This window comes from Podarcis cretensis (genome assembly GCF_951804945.1).
Source record: "Podarcis cretensis genome assembly, chromosome: 14".
NCBI classification, from domain to species: Eukaryota; Metazoa; Chordata; class Lepidosauria; order Squamata; family Lacertidae; genus Podarcis; species Podarcis cretensis.
Genome location: NC_137183.1, coordinates 19,299,806 through 19,313,767, shown reverse-complemented (window position 1 = coordinate 19,313,767; position 13,962 = coordinate 19,299,806). Strand labels below are relative to the sequence as shown.

Here is a 13,962-nt window from a genome sequence, read left to right as displayed (position 1 = left end):
GCAGCAAAATTCTAGCAGGAAACCATAAGCTTTACATGTGTGCTGGATATGCTTTCAATGTATGGTATGGTTGTGACCTCAGTGTATAATGCTTTACCCGGACAGGAATGGACCCGGGGTTTTTACTAGAGGCTAGTATGGTATAAGAGTAATACTAGAAACAGTTAATATGTCATAAGCATAATAAGGAAGACAGCAGATTTTTCAGGACACACACAAAAAATTCTGGTGCACAAGAAAGAAAGAAAAATTGCCTCTTGAACAATAAGAAACAGGAGATCAGCAAGGAAGATAGTACAGTTGCCTAAGAGAACATGAGGGGGAGGTATTGACACAAGGGGCACATTGCTAAAAATTAAATACATCCTTTCTTCACCTTGTGTTTACCAAGGAGGGCAGGGAAGAGATATCACAACCAGACAGGCATTTCCCTGGAGACGGTCTGAGGCTGAATGAAATCGGCAGAGTGTTGGGGAAAGGGAGCAGGAAATTAGAACCTCTGTAGACCTAGGAGGAATGCACTTCCCAGAATCCTCCACAAAAAAGGCAGAGGGATAAAGGACTCCTTGGTCAATTTATCCAAAAGCAGGAGGGTGCATGGCTAGGAGTGTAGAGGTTGGCTCATGGGCTAGATAGCCAACCTGGGAGCTTTCCTACCACTCAATTGCCAACATTCTGGTAAGCTTTGTATAAGCTTCTTAAATAACTGGAAACAGCGTGGCTTATGTTCCTTAGGTTAGTGGCATGCAAACCAATAATATTAAAAGAATAACACAGCAGGTAAGGGACAGTACAAACTCAATATGTACATATGCATGGCGCATGATCAGTGTGCATTTTGAGAGGCGCGGGAGTAAGCATTTGGATGAAAGGAGGTAAAATTCCAAATTATTGGTTGGCCACTGTGAGTACATGATACTGGACTAGATGGGCCACTGGCCTGACCCAGCCCATTTTGGGTAGTGTACAATGTTTGTTCCTATGTTTTGTTTGTTTGTATAGTTTACCAGTACAGTGGTTCCTTGGTTTAAGAACAGCTTAGTTTATGAACAACTTGGGTTAAGAACGCTGCAAACCTGGAAGTAGGTGTTTTGATTTGTGAACTTTGCCTTGGAAGCAGAACATGTTCCGCTTCCTGTTGAGTGTGTTCCATTTGTAAATTGAGTCCACTGATCCTATGGGAAAGCACACCTTGGTTTAAGAACGCTTTGGTTTAAGAACAGACTTCCAGAAAGGATTAAGTTTGTAAACCAAGGTACCACTGTAAATAGAATGAAATTCAATAAAGATACTTTGGGAGGAAACAGCAACAGACGTTGAGGTAGATGTTCAGGACCCCACTTAGCAGAATGTGCCAGAAGCCCCCCTTAAGTGCTACAGTCCTGGCTTACCACATTTTTTAAAAAGTGAGGGAATATACACATTACCATCTGAAGGAGAAAGGGAGTGCTGTAAGATAGGGTCCCCATATTTCAAAACATGAAAATCTGGACAAAAGTTGTTTGGGCCAAAGTTGTTGAGCTGTTTGACACTGTTTGTGATGCCTTGATCCTGACTTTGTCCTGGAACTTCTAGACGTATGGCAACCCTATGTAAGACCATGATGTCCATACTATAAAATGCCCTTACTGTACCACTAGGAAAGTCAGACATTCCCTCATCATGGCTGGAAGATCATGCTGTAGCTGAGAGGCCCCCCGTTGCACCCAGATAGCCATCACTGAGTCCAATCCCCTTCTGCTTCCTAGTAGAAACAGATGAAAACCTACTCACTGAGTCTAGGCAACTGAACTTGCCGGTGAACCCAGTATCCCCTTCCAACGCAAAGCATGATTTTCTATTGCATTTTAATTGTTTCTCTTGGAGTTTGATTCAGTGGGCCTCTTAGGAAGCCTCTCTTCTTCTTCCTCTGAAAAAGAAGGACAAAAGTACAACAAATCACGTGAAACCAGTCTAAATCCTTCTTTTCCTCAGCAGAGTGGGGCTTGGTGGGGTGGGGAGGGGTTGGTGGTTGGTGGTTGTATGATAACGACAGCTATTCTTTGCAAGGCTTTTTTTTTTTGGTCAGTAGTGAGGCGAAAGACAGGCAACTCTCCCTCCAACGAGACCACAGGGTTTTGGCAAACAGTCACCACAAAAGAGGGGACGCTCTGTCCTTCCAATATGGCAGGATGCCTTGGGGGTGACCGCAGGCTCCTGAGGAAAGGGTGCCAATAACTCAAGAAAGGGTGTTCTGTTCTGCAGCTCAAAACAGTTCCAGTGCCACCCTGGGATACCAATTCTCTCCCAAATCAACTCAGCAAAACATCTCGCCTTTATTTTATTTTATTTCCGTACATTCAGAGCGCACCTTTCTTCCATCATGGAAACCTAGGGTGGAATATAACCTGGTTCCTGGGACACCTCCGATCTGGGCACCAACCAGAGCACCAGCCATCTTAGGACACATTCATAGTGTACCTTTAAGGCACTAGGGCACCACTTTAAACAGTCGGGACTTTCCCCAAAGAATCCTGGGAATTGTGGTTTGGTAAGGGACGCAGGTGGCGCTGTGGATTAAAGCCTCAGCGCCTAGGGCTTGCCGATCGAAAGGTCGGCGGTTCGAATCCCTGCGGCGGGGTGCGCTCCCGCTGCTCGGTCCCAGCGCCTGCCAACCTAGCAGTTCGAAAGCACCTCCGGGTGCAAGTAGATAAATAGGGACCGCTTACCAGCGGGAAGGTAAACGGCGTTTCCGTGTGCGGCTCTGGCTCGCCAGAGCAGCGATGTCACGCTGGCCACGTGACCCGGAAGTGTCTCCGGACAGCGCTGGCCCCTGGCCTCTTAAGTGAGATGGGCGCACAACCCCAGAGTCTGTCAAGACTGGGCCGTACGGGCAGGGGTACCTTTACCTTTACCTTTAAGGGTGCTGAGTGTTTCTAGGAGACCCCTGTTCCACTCCCAGAGTTACACATTCCCAGAGTGGTTGAGCAGTCAAGCCCTCTTTCCCAGGGAATTCCGGCAGTGGTGGGCGGGGCAGGAAGCAAAAGTGGGCGGGACAACAAAGTTAACTTTGCCTTTCACTTCCTTTCTTCACAGACTCCCCCCTTTTTATTCTCTCTGCAAGAAGCATGTTCAAAGTTACCTCACATGTGCCCACTCAACGGCTTCGATTGGTAGAATTGGCTCCACTACGAGGCGCCAAATAATACTTGTTCTGTATCTGTAAGAACTCAGTTGTTTAGTGCAGCAGTGCCTACATTTTGAAACTCCCTGCTGATCGAAATCAAGCAAGCACCATCATTGTAAAAGCCCAACAAGATACTTACAAAGTTGAGCTGGTTTTAATCTGCTTTGCTATTTCTTTTTAAAAGAATTCTAAAAACATTTATTCAAACGTTACAATACAATGTATTTTCAATTGCTATATCCCCTCCACAGACACCTCTGTGACGATGGCAGTATTACAATACCCCACTCTTCTTCAATAAAAGATACCTTTGACACAATCTGGTCTCCCTCTTTTCCTCTGTTTTAGTATTTTGTATACTTGAAAGTATGGCCGTGATCCCCCCCCCCCTCTAGATTTTCTTGTTCTGTCTTTTCTGTAAACTTCTTTGAGGTCTTTAAAAAACGCCAAACACACACCTTCAAGTGCTATATGAAGTTTATGAAATAAATAATTAATAAATAAAAGTTCAAATCTCACCTCAGCTAGACTTATAAGGCAGCCATAGGCAGGTGCACTAAGCTGGGCCCAACATTTGGGGGGGACGGACTGTCATGTTTGCATGACATCACACACATGACTCCCTGCCCCTGTTGAACCACACCTGCTGGGATGTGTGGGCACCTGATCTGGTGATTGTGGCAGAGGGACACGGAGGGTGAAAATCACCCTCTAAGTCTCCCGCCCCCATCCTGTGGGCCATTGCTTTGGCGATCGCAGTGAGGGGTGTGGAGGGCAAAAATCTCCCCCAAGCCTTCTGCTCCCACCCCCACCTGGCGTGCTAGTGCTCACCCAGGGGCAGTGGGGGGTGGCAGCCCCCTCAATATTGGGGCGACTCAGCCTTCTGTCTCAAAAGATTGAGGAGGTTGAAGTCCCTTCTGCCCCCTATATCCGCCTCCCCTGCTCATAGGCAAACCACGGTCTCCCAAACTATTCTTCTGCCTTTCAGACTCACTGTAGGGCTACTGAGGTAATGCAAAGTGCTTTGATCCCTGAATAAGAGCTGTATCAAAATGTAAAGTATCTGTATTAGTTGTAGCATTAAACATTGAACAGACTTGTCCAGTCTGAGTAAAAAAACCAAATCACGGACAAGTTTCTCTCTGTACAATTAAAATTAGCTTAACCAAGGTATTGTAATATTCTGTTTTGTTGTGGCGGTGGTGGTGGTGGTGGTTGTTACATTTACAGTGGTACCTCAGGTTAAGTACTTAATTCTTTCCGGAGGTCCGTTTTCAACCTGAAACTGTTCTTAACCTGAAGCACCACTTTAGCTAATGGGGCCTCCTGCTGCCGCCACGCTGCCACCATGCGATTTCTCTTCTCATCCTGAAGCAAAGTTCTTAACCCAAGGTACTATTTCTGGGTTAGAGGAGTCTGTAACCTGAAGCGTATGTAACCTGAAGCGTATGTAACCTGACGTACTACTGTATACCCCACCTTTTTCTCAAAAGAGCTCAAGGTGGGGCACATGGTTCTTTTCCTCCTGCCTTATTTAATCCTCACAACAGCCCTGTGTGGTAGGTTAGGCTGAGAGGCAGTGATTGTCCCAAGGTCACACTCTGAGCTTCATGGTCGAACGGGGGTTTGAACCCTGGTCTCCCAGGTTCTAGTCTGACACTCTACCATACTGGCACAATATGTGTAAGAAGGAAATGGCTATATTTAAGCTCTGATATATGAGTAGTTTCTGCTGTGGTTGTCACTAGTGCTGCCTGTTCCTGTTGTCAGCCATTGTCTTATGGTTGCTTTTATTGTCATTCATGATCCAAACTGTCTTGGAACTTTTAACTGAAGGACAGTATAGAGAAATGATAGGTCAGTGGTTGGGAACCCAGGGTCAAATGCAGCCCTCGAAGCCTCTCTATCTGGCCCCCAGAATTCTCCCCAGAGGCCACACAGGGTGGTTCTAGACACAGGAAAAAACGCCACTATAAATAAATGAGAAATTAAATCGTTATAACAAAAGGAAAAAATGCTATGGAAAATCGATTAGAATATTATTATTTTTGACTCTCCAGCATCATCTGGTGTTTCATTCAACACGCTGTTTTTTTGACTAGTGTAACTGAGTCCTCAGTTCATACTAAGGCCACACTCTTCAGCCCTGCTTCTCGCCCCAAGTATTTATGCCTGGCTGGAATTTGTCCTCGAACTCTTGCAATACCTCGATTGTCTGAATGCAGCTCAGTCCAGTTTTAGAGGATATACTGACCGGTCCTTTCATGTACGGGTCAGGGTTCAGGTCCCAACTGCTGTTGACTGTATGAGGCCACATTTATACACTCACTTTCTGAGGTATAATTAACTGCGAATTGTGAGGGCCACCCAACTTTGATGGAGGAATGTGTTATTATTGCCTGGCATTTATCCTCTAGTGATGGGAGAGGAGAAGAAAAAGGCCCTAATTATCCAAAGGCTCATTTCCTCACTTAAAAATCTCCAGAATCTGATTGGCTCCTCAATTCTCTTAAGCAAACCTAAGAGCCATGCAACCGACTCTGATACCTCAGCACAAGCGACTCAGTAAACAAGCGATCCCTTGATTCCATTCTTGCCCCCATCCTCTCTAATGTCATCATAAATATCCTGGCTGCCTTCTCAAGCTGGATAAATGTGGACGTTTTACCAGTCTCCTCCATTTTGCTCCTCCAAACCATGTCAGAAATATACTGTACGTGGGAGGAAAAAGAGCTGATCTGACAACCATTTTAAAACACTGCTCCATTTGGCAGATTTAAATGCTGTTTTAAATATAGGCTGTGATAGAACGTACAAAAATAGCACTGAAAAATATCCTGTCATGTTCCATATTGTGAGGAGCAAAAGAACCGGCCAGCAAAGCAAAATATTCAATTTTAAAGCGCGCACACACACACACACACACACACACACAGCCTTCCTCAGCGCACATTGAAGAGCCTTGTAGAAACCTAAATACTATGCGATGCCTGAGCCCCCTTCGTACAAATGCCGTTCCCTGCTAGGGATAAGTGAGTCTGTTCATTTTGGTTTCTCTCAGTTTCTCATTTTTCCAGTCTGAAGTTCAGTTCCTGGCATTTCCACATCAGTTTGCATTTTAAAAAAACCTCATGAAAATTCAACAGCATTTTAGTGCAAATTTCTCCTAATATTCTTGCCCACAATTTTGCCCCCTAAACACCTTTTTGAAAAGCAATTTCCACAGATAAAACGCATTTATGTGTTATTTTCACCAGTATATGTATGCACATTTTGCCGTCGTATATTCATTTTTGTATAGATTATCTTGCAAAATTCAGAGAAGTGCAAATTTCAAAGGATGGTGGTGTTCAGTCTGCCTATTTATGTATTTAATAAAATAATTTATTTAACAAAACATACCATTTCAAGAAGTGTGAATTAGTTAAGTTCCCCTTTAAATGTGAACTGAACGGAATTTTTCTCCCATCTGTGTTCCTTGCTTGGCAGTTTCTCTGTGTGAAATTCCATTGGAGACCATGTATACACTATCATATCCTCTGGTTACCTCCTGCTTGGACTACTGCAATGCTCTCTTTGTGGTGCTGCCTTTGAAGGTGACTCAGAAACTACAATTAATCCAGAATGCGGCTACCAGACTGGTGATTGGGAGTGGCTGCCAAGACCATACTGTATAACACCAGTTTTACATTGACTTACATTGGCTACAAGACCTACACTGGCTCCCGGTATGTTTCTAAGCATTATTCAAAATGTTGGGGTTGACCTTTAAAGCCCTAAATTTCCTGTACTTTTATGTATGCTGTTTTGCCTGATTTGCACATTCTTTTGCAAGCAACTTCCTCCTAACATAGCGCATACGTTATTTTCACCAAAATATGCATTTTTAACACACACTTCCCTCTAATATACACATCTCTGTCCACATGGCTGCTTGGCAAACTACATTGTAAAATCCAGAGGAGCACAAGTTTTGAAGGATAACTGTGTTTCAATTCATGGATTGTTTAAAAAGGTAAAGGGACCCCTGACCTTTAGGTCCAGTCGTGGACGACTCTGGGGTTGCGGTGCTTTATTGGCTGAGGGAGCCGGTGTACAGCTTCCAGGTCATGTGGCCAGCATGACTAAGCTGCTTCTGGCGAACCAGAGCAGCACACGGAAATGCCGTTTACCTTCCCACTGGAGCGGTGCCTATTTATCTACTTGCACTGGTGTGCTTTCAAACTGCTAGGTTGGCAGGAGCAGAGACCGAGCAACGGAAGCTCACCCCATCACGGGGATTTCAACCGCCGACCTTCTGATTGGCAAGTCCTAGGCTCAGTGGTTTAGACCACAGCGCCACCCGCATCCCATGCATTGTTTAAAAGGTAAAAGGTAAAGGTACCCCTGCCCGTACGGGCCAGTCTTGACAGACTCTGGGGTTGTGCGCCCATCTCACTTAAGAGGCCAGGGGCCAGCGCTGTCCGGAGACACTTCCGGGTCACGTGGCCAGCGTGACATCGCTGCTCTGGCGAGCCAGAGCCGCACACGGAAACGCCGTTTACCTTCCCGCTGGTAAGCGGTCCCTATTTATCTACTTGCACCCGGAGGTGCTTTCGAACTGCTAGGTTGGCAGGCGCTGGGACCGAGCAGCAGGAGCGCACCCCGCCGCAGGGATTCGAACCGCCAACCTTTCGATCGGCAAGTCCTAGGCGCTGAGGCTTTAACCCACAGCGCCACCTGCGTCCCTATGCATTGTTTAGGGAAGAGCAAATCAGCAAAGTTTGCAGTGATATTAATGATATTAATAAAATGCAAATGGAACCATATTAATCCGCCATCCCTAATCAGTTTTGTGGATTCGAACCCAAGGATTCGAACCCAGGTCTTCCCAGTCAAAGTGCACCACTTTATGTATTGCACCACACTGGCCCCAACTTTACCCATAATGTGCAGGGGGGGGTTTTCCCACCAGCCCAAAAGGACGGTACATGTTGATAAGACAATGCCAGAAGTATCGATGCACATATTGGTGTTTTCTTTGGATCACAGCCTTCCTGAAAAACCCTTTTGCTTCCCTTGATGTTCCTCAGAGAGTCACTCAAAGAGGAACGTATGATTGCCTTTCTTTCCTTTCCTTTCCGCTTTAGGCAAAATATGATGGCAAATCTAATTAAAAAGCCAGCCCCTGGCTCCCTCGTCTCCCATATGCATTGTTTCTACCGCCACATGGCCTCAGAAGTCAGCCATTAAACCAGCCCATGCAAAAAATAAATAAATCAGGGTGCTCCCTTTAAACCAGGCTGTTTGTGGACTTTATATTTAAACTCATGTAAGCAGGTTCCCTCTTAAACCAAGGAGACAGCTGAAGGGGCCTTTCCTGAAACAACCAACCTGTGCCAGCCAATCGTGTCGCAGGGTGCATCTGCTCCTTGGCGGTTAATCACCAGATGAGCAGAGAGATTTTGGCTTGAGGGGTGTTGAGGGATTTGCTTGTATGCTTTACACTTGGTTGCATAAATTAGTTGGCACAGACAACGGCCCCTTTTCATTCTGGGCTGTTGCGCATGCCCTGCTGCTACCTCAATGTCTTGGGTCCCAGGTCGTCTCTTGGCAAGAGGGGGGCGGTGCGGTGTTGGGGTGAGATAATGAATCGGGAGCTTTAACTAGGGTTGGCCGTGTGACCTACATTGCAGAGGAGCAGTCCTCTATTCCAAGCCCAGCATAAAGTGTTTTTAAAAAATGAAATTAAAACCCCCAAAAGGGAGACTCATTGCCTATCAACAGTTAGTGCCTGGGCATCAGCTACAATGCACCACTGGTTATACCCCCCCCCCCAATGATAATGACCTCATTGCTTATTGACACCAGGCAGTTCCCTTCATAGTACAGTGGTACCTCGGGTTACAGATTCTTCAGGTTACAGACGCTTCAGGTTACAGACTCCGCTAACCCAGTAATATTACCTTGGGTTAAGAACTTTGCTTCAGGATGAGAACAGAAATCAAGCAATGGTGGCGCAGCAGGAAGCCCCATTAGCTAAAGTGGTGCTTCAGGTTAAGAACAGTTTCAGGTTAAGAACGGACCTCCAGAACGAATTAAGTACTTAACCTGAGGTACCAATGTAACCTTTTATGCACCCTCTGAAAACATTTCTGTTTAGGCAAGCCATACCCGAACATGTAGCAGCTGACATGTGCTTTCATCCGTTTCTAGCTAACAGTTGGTTTCAATTATATTTCAATTTTTTTTTCTTAAATACCTTCTTTTAGCTTTGTTTTCTATTGACAATCTTAAAATTAGCGATGTTTTTCTGCAAACTGCTTAGAGGTTCTATTTACAACCAAGTGGTATATAAATGTTGTTAAAACCGGGGCTTGTTTTCTGGGGTACTCAATGGTACTCAAGTACCGGTACCTTCCCCAACCAAAAAAGAAAAGCACTGGTTAAAATGCATTTTAAAATACATTTCTATTTAAATCACAGCAATTGTTGCTATTTATTGTGCATCTATACATGTAAATCATCACGTGCAAATTTTCTGCAACTATGTGCCTTCTTTTGTCCTGCGGGGACACTCAGTGAATCCAGGCAACTTGTTGGTCCAATGAAGGAATAGAAAATCCTATGGATCCACGTGCAGATGGGGGTGTAATTTTCATAAGGAATGCAGCTGGGGAGGGAAAGGGTTAAACCTCATGTTGCTACACACAGTAATCCTGATGAAAATTGGGAGGCCCTGTCCTTAGAACACTGGTACCTCAGAAGTTAAACAGAATTTGTTCCCGTAGTCCGTCCGACTTCAAAAACATTCAGAAACCAAAGCACGGCTTCCGATTGGCTGCAAGAAGCTCCTGCAGCCAATCGGAAGCCTCGGAAGCCGCGTCGGACGTCCGTGTTCCAAAGAACGTTTGCAAACCAGGACACTCACTTCCGGATTTGCAGTGTTTGGGAGCCAAAACGTTCAACTCGCAAGGCGTTTGTCAACCAAGGTACGACTATATTTAAATTTGAAAAAACACAGAGAGATGAAGCTACATGCTAAGGCATGGCTGAAGAACCCTTTCCAGGCCAAGGGCCACATTCCTTTCTAAGCAACCCTCTGGGGGCCACCTGACTTTCCAGGTCTCAGCTCTTGACTTTGTGAAATAATAGACAAATATACCTAAGATATATATAGAATGCTTTTATTCACTCCCACCCCCAACACTTGGCATAAGAAAGGCACATTTTCATGGTTAAAGGCTTCATTTGTCCTAAGATCAAGGTGCTGCGATTTCAGGTAATTATTAAAACTGTGGGGAAATGGCCAAATGGTTTTTATTATCCAAAAAGCAGGCCCTCCACATCCCTCTCTCTCTCTTTTAGTTGTTAAGCACTAGGGCTGGCCAGAGTCCAGGGCTGGCTCTCACAATGCATATACATCACTTGATTCCTAACATGTTATTACTGCTTGCTAGATGACTTGCAGTTGAACGGTTAAACCAATTCCCGGGCAAAGCATTGCATTTGAGGCAGCGCCAGGAGATATGAAAGTTCTAACCTGAGCCATGCGAGACTTGCAACATCTCATTCACACATGCAAATTATCGCTTGATGCTGCAGTCAGCAAGCACGATGAGCCCCGCCTGTGTGAACTGCATGTTATACTTTCCCTGGTTATATCCATACTACATTACTACAATGTTCTCTACATGGGGCTGCCATTAAAGACAACTGAGAAATGTCACAATGCAGCTATTTTCTAATACCAGTTCTGTGCTATTTGCATTGGTAGCCTAATTGTTTATAGGACCAGCTTGCTCGGGTTAACCTTTAAAGCCCTGATTAGTTTGGAATCGAGTTATGTGAAACACCCTAGGGATAGATGGACCTGTCAATTTTGCTTCTCTCCATTTCTCATTCTCTCCCCCACCCCCTGGTCTTAAATTCGCCACATTTCTGTTAATTTCATATAATAAACACATTTATGTACGCAGTTTTGACTAATACACCTATTTTGCAAGTGGTTTTCCCCAATTTAATGTCTTTTTTTCAAGCTATTTTCACTAATATGTTCATTTTTGCAAACATCATTTGGCTGAGGTATTGCATTGCAAAATTCAGATAAACGTGAATTTTGAAAAATGACTTTGGTTCTTGCATTTTTCAGGAAATGCAAAACGGGGAGGTTTGCCTTGGAAATGTGAACTGAATCAAATTTCACCTCCATCCCTACTCTGCATAAATAAACCTGCCAGGCAATACAACCTGGTCTACTGTCAAGACCCATCAGACTGCAGAGGTCCAGAGAAAGGACTTTTCCAGTGGTAGATCCGTATCTGTGCTCATATGACCTTGAAGCAGATGTTTTAAAACCTTCATAATCTGCTTGGCTTTCTACTGAATTTCATGGTTTTCTGCTTCTGTAACATTTTGGCTGCTTCTGCTTTTTAGTTATTTCCACTTTATTTGCTCCGTTTACAATTTCAGCGTGTGTTCAATATATTGTATTGCTTGGTTTCATGTATATTGTGTGTTCAATATATTGTATCGGGGTTTTTGAGAACAATCTTGCGAGGGTTTGCCCCTAAAGGCAGGATGTAATAACAAAGGCAACCAATGAAAAATAAAATAAAGTGGTCCATGAGCTCAGTTAGAAATCATGCTCCAAATAAATAAATAAATGCCAATAAGATCTGTAACTCTGTATTTCTTCTTTGATTTCTATAGGCAAATGGGCAGCGTTGGACCCAAGAAATTGCAGCGCTGCTTGTACCCCTCTGGCAGAAGTTGGGATGGGAAACTGCCTTCAATGAATGCTGTTGGAAGAGTCTTCAGATGGAGCTTGGAAAGTTCTAGTTCTAGCTCAAGCTCAGCGTGTCCAAAAGGAATTGCTTCTTCTTCACATTCATCCTTTTACAAAATGGACTAGTTCAGTTTATATTCAGTTTGCGGTTCAATTCAGGTTCATCCAAGTGATCCTCAGTGATCTCACCATTCAGAATGCTTCAAGCAGCTGTGCTGAAGTATAGAAGAGAAAGAAAACATCAAAACACACACAGACACATCAGAATGTGATTTTTAAAAATCATTTATTTCCCCCAACCATTATGATCTTTCAGCTTAAAAACTCAAAGAGGATAAAGAGGGTTTTTTCAAAATAATAATAATATGCATGAACTTGAAAATGAACTAGAAATTTCATTAAACTTACCATATTTTTTGCTCTATAAGACTCACTTTTTCCCTTCTAAAAAGTAAGGGGAAATGTGTGTGCGTCTTATAGAGCGAATGCAGGCTGCACAGCTATTTCAGAAGCCAGAACAGCAAGAGGGATTGCTGCTTTCACTACGCAGCGATCCCTCTTGCTGTTCTGGATTCTGAGATTCAGAATATTTTTCCCCCTTGTTTTCCTCCTCCAAAAACTAGGTGCGTCTTGTGGTCTGGTGCGTCTTATAGAGCGAAAAATACGGTATTTCATGTTCCATTCACCCAGCAATTATGGAAACTACTTTCAGGTGTAATATAGAGATTTTTGAACTAATTCACTGAACTTAGGCCTCATCTGCACTATACATTTAAAGCAGTCACTTCAGGGGTGCCAACTTGAATAAAATATTGTGGGTGCCCAGGTATGCCCTGCCCTGCATAATCAATCACATGATGCGGTGCACACACATTATTTGAATGGCAATGCCCATCAACTTTGGGGGCCCCCAGCCCCCTCACATATATTATTGGGGGACCTCAACCCCTAGGAGTTGGCTTCCATGAGCCACTTTAGCACTCATGGCTTTCCCCAAAGCATGCTGGGAATTGTAGTTTGTTAAGGGTGCTGAGAGTTGTTAGGAGACCTGTAGCCCCTCACCGAGCTACAATACCCAGAGTTCCCTGAGAAGAGAGATTAATTGTTAAAACTATTTCTGCACGGTTTATGTGTTTCATTGTCTTATTCCTGTACAACTATTTATTTATCACTATAGCAATTTATCTCAGCAATAAAATTTGTTTGAATGGTGATGCAAGTCGTACCTTGGTTTTTGAACAGCTTAGTTCGCGAACGTTTTTGGCTCCCGAATGCCACAAATCCAGAAATGAGTGTTCCGGTTTGCAAACTATTTTTGGAACCTGGACATCTGAAGGAGCTTCCGATTGGCTGCAGGAGCTTCCTGCAGCTGATCAGAAGCTGCGCTTTGGTTTCCAAATGTTTTGGAAGTCGGACGGATTTCTGGAACGGATTCCATTCGACTTTCAAGGTACGACTGTATGGGATTTTAGATTCCGGACTTAATAGCCTTATGGGTCTCTATGTGGGTGTTTAGATGGCAATGCACATTACTGTGCTTACTTCTTAACAGTTAGACAAGCTCTGCTGCATCTGTGGCCCTCCTTTTCATTCTATGGTGTGGGACCTTGGAGTCTGTCCTTAAGTCCTGACAGCACCACTGGATTCAGGTTGTGATGTATTCGCCTGTGCATGGATTATTCTTCATCCAATTATATCATGATGTCCAAGAAGACCAAACAGATACAAAGTGGAAAAGAAACATTAAATAAAAATGCATTATTGGGCCGAATTACCAGCAATTTGTATATAATATTTGGATTAATTCTGTTACACAATTGCATGCACATATTCTGTTATTTTGAACCGCAAAATTTCAGTTGTTGTTTGTTGTTCCAGCATATGGTCCCTGAGTTCACCGACCTCCTTTTGTTGCTTTCACTATCCCATTTGAAAAACATAATCTGGGTGTCAGGACCATGAGACAAAGAAGGGACACTCTGCCCATCCCCGCCCCATTTCTCTACGGGGCAAGTCTTATTTGCCTGGC

The 13,962-nt window shown here is 44.1% G+C and overlaps 1 long non-coding RNA gene across 1 annotated transcript in view; it reads left to right on the top strand.

Moving 5' to 3' along the window:
• Positions 1-12,277, top strand: part of LOC307203547 — a 117,502-nt gene extending 105,225 nt beyond the window's left edge. Inside the window, exon 3 of the long non-coding RNA XR_013833279.1 lies at positions 11,858-12,277. This is a non-coding gene — a long non-coding RNA (uncharacterized lncRNA). The remainder of the gene's footprint in view (positions 1-11,857) is intronic.
• The last annotated feature ends 1,685 nt before the right edge of the window (positions 12,278-13,962 follow it).